A 6,301-nucleotide genomic window follows, 5' to 3' on the forward strand; every position below is an offset into this window, starting at 1 on the left:
CTAATCAAGACTGATTCAGTTGCCAGATTGTTACTCTGAAATTTTTAATAAAGAGCAAGAATCTTCTTGAACAATCTGGAGAATTTTAGAGGAGCAGTTTACAGGTGAAAGGGATTTTTTAAACTTGACCTGTAAATACAGACACCACTCCTAGAAGGAGTATTCACCACAATGCTCTTTTCTCTTGGAAGCATAGGGTTCACCTTTCTGTCATCACTGGTGAGGTCATTCTGTAATTACAAAATGAAACACAGTCACAATGCAACTAAATATAACCTTAAATATGAACTGGTCAAACCAAAAAGAGACAGCTGGTAGTGCACAGATTTCTCCAATGTTGCCAATTGCAGAACAAAAATTCATGCAATATTTTGAGGGCTGTTTGGAATTTTTTGCAATATTTAAAAATTATTTCTTTATTCCACAATTTTTCACAGAACCTTGGTTGAGAAACACTGCCTTCTACAATGGCATAATCATCTCCTTGTCCCTGCAGGCCACATAGGCTGCTAGGGCCATACTGTGTCTTTCTAACGGTGAATATGAAATATTAGCTTCATTGTAATAACTATATTTTATGATATATTCCTATACGATTTAGGAAAGTAAATAGTTCTTTTTTATTAGTATCATCTCCCAGAATCTGCAATAAATTTATTTATGACTGTGTATTAGCAATTAATTTAAAGGTGTTTAAGCAGATATTTTGAAAGTGGGGACAGTCCACTAACAAATGGCAAATGGTCAGTTGTACATGACCAGATGTACATTGGGGAATGTTTTCATTCATTAACAGATACAGGTGAGTATGCCCAATCCTTAGCCTTCCTAAATTTGTTTCATCTTTATAGCATAAAGCTACTGTGTTCGACTGGTAATGAGACAGAAGTGGTGAATGATGGGAAGACTGCCGCAGCACCTACTTGGGGCTCTGTTTTTTATCCATCTGTATAGACTTCACATGCCTTTGAGTTAGAAAGACAGTAAGTTGCATGTAACTGTGCGATATTAGAAAGAGATAATATGTTCTTTCCCCACTGTTGAAAATAGTCATCATAAATTGCATAGATATTTGTTCAAGGTGGATCTGATGGTGTCGTGTCCTGAAATATATTACAAATTTCTATATTCCATGATTCAGCTAGTTCTTTAAGTCTAAGGGGAGCAGGTTGGTTTTCATTTGGTTTGCTATTTCAAAATGACTCCCATTTGGTATTGTAGAGGCATCTCCAATTAGGGTGAGATGGAAGACTGTGGATTTTTGCAGGATACAGGAGAAGGAATGTTTTCCTGCAGAGATGTAACAGAAGTTTGTGGGCTTCGATGTAAAGACTCTGAACTGGGGAGGTTCAGAAAGCCCCTAGAGAAATTCTCAGAGCACTATGCTGGATGGTGTTTAACTGCTCTAAAGTACTTTTCCTCACACAGTCATACAGTGGAGAGCCATAAAATTCGTGTATATCATTCACAGAATCAATGAACTATCCAAGCAGCCTGTCTTCACTGCCCAGAGAACTTTGTGTTGAGCTGCATAATCACCCCAGATCTTTTTTATTCTTCACAACCCACCCCAAGTGAGGCACTGCCCAATTGGTATGCTATTCTGGGATTACTCCAACCCATATGCCTCTCACAAACTGCTACTCATGTTACCCAAAAACCATGCATTTATCAATATTAACTCTCAATTTCTACTCCTCAGTCCATCTGCCTAGTCTCTCTAGGTCTTATTGTAGTATCAGACCCAGATTTCTGTTACTAACCACCATTCCAACCTTTGTATTATGGCTAAATTAGATAAACTTGAAATGCCTTCATTAATACTGTTAATAAATATTAAAAAGAATAAGTGGCCCAGCAGTGAATCCTGAGGAACTTTACTAATAACATTAATCAAAAGCTGCAGTTTCCATTAATAACAACTCTGTCTCTGCCACTCAACCATCTCTTTATCCACAACATTAATTTCCCCATAATGTCACATTGTAGAAATTTGTTCTTTCATAATTTGTAGTCTTTTGTGTGGAACAGTATCAAAGGCTTTACTGAAATCGAAGTATATGTCAAAATTATTTTTGGCAACCAGTTCCTTTGATACTGCATCATGGTAGTCAATAAGACATCTCCTATTAACAAATCCATACAGCGATTGCAATATATAACTGCATTCCTGATACACAAGGAAAGTTAAAGTCAGAATAATTCTCACAATATATCTGTGCTAGTGCCACGATGACAAAAGTATTTAAAACTCCACCAATGAAAACTTTTACAACCTCTTTCATAAATAACACCAATAACATCATCCTTCCTCCCTCCCATCATTATCATTCAGCATGCTCAATGCTGATGGGATTCTTCCTCTTTCTCAGACTACACATGAGGGGCACAAATTCAAATTGAGGAAGGACAGTTGTAGAATGGATGTGCAGAAGTTGATAACTTAAATAAATTCAAGGAAGAACTAGACAAACTATTGGAGGAAATGAATAGGTGAAATGGGAAGTGTCGTGTTTTTTTTCTATTTTTTTTAACGCTGTATAAGCTTGCTTATCTGCATTGTTTACTAATGCTAATAACTACTTAATAATACTAACCACTACTAATGTTAATAACCATCTCTGAATCAATTTACACTTTGTAAAGTGTCCTTTATAATGCCACCAGTTATGTTAGCACTTAACACATACTTTATGTTTACAAAATACAATATTATCTAAAAGTGCATAATCAACACATTATATATTTAAAAATAAAAGTTTAAAGATACCTCAACTACAGCTCCATCACCTTATAGGGGAGATGCAATTATTTGTCAAAATCTTACTTACTGCATGATTACTATTTTAACGAATTATTTGTTAAAATAGTAATCATGCAATCTAACTGTAACATTGTATATAGTCAACTGAAATCTAAAATAGAAGCATGGCAGACATAATTTGAAAAACTTCATACCTCAGAAACTGCAGTGAAGTAGCTTTTGTCAATAACAGGCTTTGTCAACTTTCTCACTGTACTTTGGTAACCTGCAGTTTCTAGGCTGAAGCACATTTTATCAATATCTTCAATTTTTAAGATGCTATATACTTTATAAATTAAAGCAAGGGAAAAAAATTCCACTAACTGATATTCTTGTTTTGGCATCTGGAAAACATTAAAAGACTACATTAAGAAAAACAAGTCTTTGCAAAATGGCTACTATAAATCAGATATAAAACTATGTGAAAATATATTTGTATCTTAAAACCATAAAAATTTAAACATTAATCAATGAAAATTGCTGATGCTGTCTAGGCAATGTTAGATTGTTTGAAAAACTGTTAATTTTGGGGGAAATACACAGACTATAGACTAAAGTAATATATATATGAATGGTTAGGCCCCATCTTGCATACAGGCTTGAAAGTTCCCTTTAGAAGTTCCTGTTAAATAAAAAGAAACAAGAATTGTAAAGGGCAGAGTGAGTATTATTACTGGGGGATGGGGAAGATCTCATATAACATACACAAGAGAGTATAGATTTAAACTGAGAGAGGATAATTATACGAGCAGAATAAATGTTTAAAATATTTCCTTTAATGAAAGAGCAATTGAAGGTTGGAATAAACTGCCATCTACTCTTGGAAGGCTGTAATTATATCTAACTTAAAAAGGGATTGACCAAATACAGGACAACCTTTCAATTCGATATCAGATGATTTTACATAACAGACAACCCAAAGTGGATTCAATTTCCACACCACTTGCGTGGGACTTATGCTTTTCAGTATGATTATTTCAAAGTATAGTTCCTTTTTTTATTAATTCAGATACAAATTGTAGTCCAAACACCCATCATCATCAACCATTTTCAATCCACTGCAGAATGAAGGCCTCTCCAGCAACTTTCCAGTTCCTTCTGTTTTGTGCAATGGCCATTCAATTAATACCCACGAACTCGTGAATTTCATCTGTCCATCTCTGTCGTTGTCTTCTAGGTTTTCTTCTAGCTCCTTTTGGGTACCATTCTGTTATTTTCTTAGTCCATCTGTCATCATGTCTTTGAGCTAGGTGTGCTGCCCAAGACCATTTTAGTTCTTTAGTTTTGATAAGAATGTCCTTTACTTGAGTTTGATGTCTAATCCATGTGTTTCTCCTCTTATCTAACAGTCTGATTCCTATTATAATTTTGTTCCATTCTTCGCTTTGTAATTCTCAGCTTCTCTTCCATTCTTTTGGCGAGTGCCCAAATTTCACTTCAATAAGTCATGGTGGGGAGTATACATTGGTTCATTATTTTACGTTTCAGACAAATTGGGATATTGCTCCTCAGTATGTGACCATATTTCCTGAATGCTGTCCAAATTTGCTTTCTCCAGCTAATGACTTGTCAAAGATAAGTATATGAATCCATCTTTTCAATTACTGCTCCTTCAATGATCCTTTTCTGAGGCATACTTGTTCATCATTACATTTGGCCAAATTCATCTTTACTCCGAAATCCTTAGTAACTCTGCATAACTGATTAAGATTTTCCTCTAATTCTTTGGGTTCATGGTTTATGATCACAATGTCATCTGCAAATCATAAATGGTTTAGGTACTCTCCATTCACACTGACCCCTTTCTGCGACCAGTCTAATTTGCTGAGCCGACCGGGCTAGCCGAGTGGGTAAAGTGCCTGTCTGGCAACCCAAAGGTTGCGGGTTCGAATCCTGCCTCAGGCCTGAATCACAGTAGCGCAAAAACCTTGGGAGGTGCATTAAGGACACAGAAGCCGATGTGCCTACAACTAACAAAAAATAAAAAAATAAATAATCTGCTGAAAGCTTCCTCAAGGGAAGCAGTAAACAACTTCAGAGACAATCTCTCCTTGCCAAACGCCTTTCTCAATTTTAAATTTGCTGCTCTCTTTGTCTAGTCTAATAAAGGAGGTAGTGTTCTCATATATTTTCTTCAAAATCAAAATATATGGGGCTTCTATGCCTTGTCTTTCCAATGCCCGAAACATTGCCTTATGCTGTATGGAGCCAAATGCATTTCATAATCCATAAATAATCCTTTTCATATTCCATAATGATGTTTTATATTCATTTGCTTTCTCCATTAGCTGTGATATTACATGAAGGTGATCCATAGTTGAGAATTCTGTCCTAAAGCCAGCTTGCTCTTTCGGTTGATTCTCATCAAGTATTCTTTCTTATCTGTTAGTAATAACCCTTGTGAACAACTTGTAGATGTGGGATAACAAGCTAATTGGTCTATAATTTCCAATTTCTGATTTATCTCCTTTCTTATGCAGCAAAACTATGATTGCATTATTCCACTCCTTAGACGTCATGACTTTTCTAATGCATTTTGTGAAGAGCCTTGACAACAACTGTATTTTAGCATTTAGCATTAGTAGAGGCATATGATGCAAGAAAGCAAGCTTATGCAGCATCAGCCAAAAAAAAAAAAACTTCCACTTCACCCCTCAGTTCGATCGAAATACCTGTCCAGCTGAGCCTTAAATTTATTTAGGCTATCAACTTCCACAACAAGGGATGGAAGTCTGTTCCACCAACCAACTACCCGCTGGCTATAGGCAAATTTCTGCACATCTATCCTACATCTTCTTTCCTCAACTTGAATTTATGCCCTCTCAGGTGATTATTCTGAGCAAGAGGAAGAATCCCATCAGCATTGAACATGCTCAAACCATTCAAGGCTTAATACACCTCTATCAGATCACCTCGCTGGTGCCTAGTCTCCAGACACTGTAATTTGCATAAATTAAGCCTTTCTTCATAAGAGCAACCCTTTGTTCCATTCACTAATCTTGTTGCCCTTCTCTGTACTCGTTCCAGCAGCTCTACATCCTTCTTGAAATGAGGCCTCCAGACCTGTATACAGTACTCAAGGTGTGGCCAGACCATTTCCTTATACAAGGGAATAATCACCTCCTTATCACTGCTAGAAAAATTCCTGTATATCATTGATAAGACACCATGAGCTACTCTTGCAGCTCGTCTGCACTACTCAGAGAACTTCATATCTGCCTGCACAATTACCCCCAGGTCCTTTTCATTCTCTACCACTGTCAGTGTAGTACCACAGAGTTAATACGTTGCTCTGGGGTTGCTGTTTCCCCATATGTAGTACTTTACATTTGTCAATGTTAAACTTCATTTGCCACCTCTCAGCCCATCTGCTCAACTTTTCTAGATCCTGTTGCAGCAGCATAGCATCAGTAGTGTCCTTAACAACCCTGCCAACCATTGTATCGTTTGCAAACTTGGACATTAAGCTTGATATACCATCATCAATATTATTTATAA

The 6,301-nt window shown here is 36.5% G+C and overlaps 1 long non-coding RNA gene across 1 annotated transcript in view; it reads right to left on the bottom strand.

The window, feature by feature from the left end:
• LOC150090145 (uncharacterized) overlaps positions 1–3,059 on the bottom strand; it is a 72,017-nt gene extending 68,958 nt beyond the window's left edge. Inside the window, exon 1 of the long non-coding RNA XR_016546697.1 lies at positions 2,959–3,059. This is a non-coding gene — a long non-coding RNA (uncharacterized LOC150090145). The remainder of the gene's footprint in view (positions 1–2,958) is intronic.
• Positions 3,060–6,301: the final 3,242 nt, after the last annotated feature.

The sequence above is a fragment of the Mastigoproctus giganteus genome, chromosome 2 (genome assembly GCF_048544385.1).
Source record: "Mastigoproctus giganteus isolate SK-2022 chromosome 2, ASM4854438v1, whole genome shotgun sequence".
NCBI lineage: Eukaryota > Metazoa > Arthropoda > Arachnida > Uropygi > Thelyphonidae > Mastigoproctus > Mastigoproctus giganteus.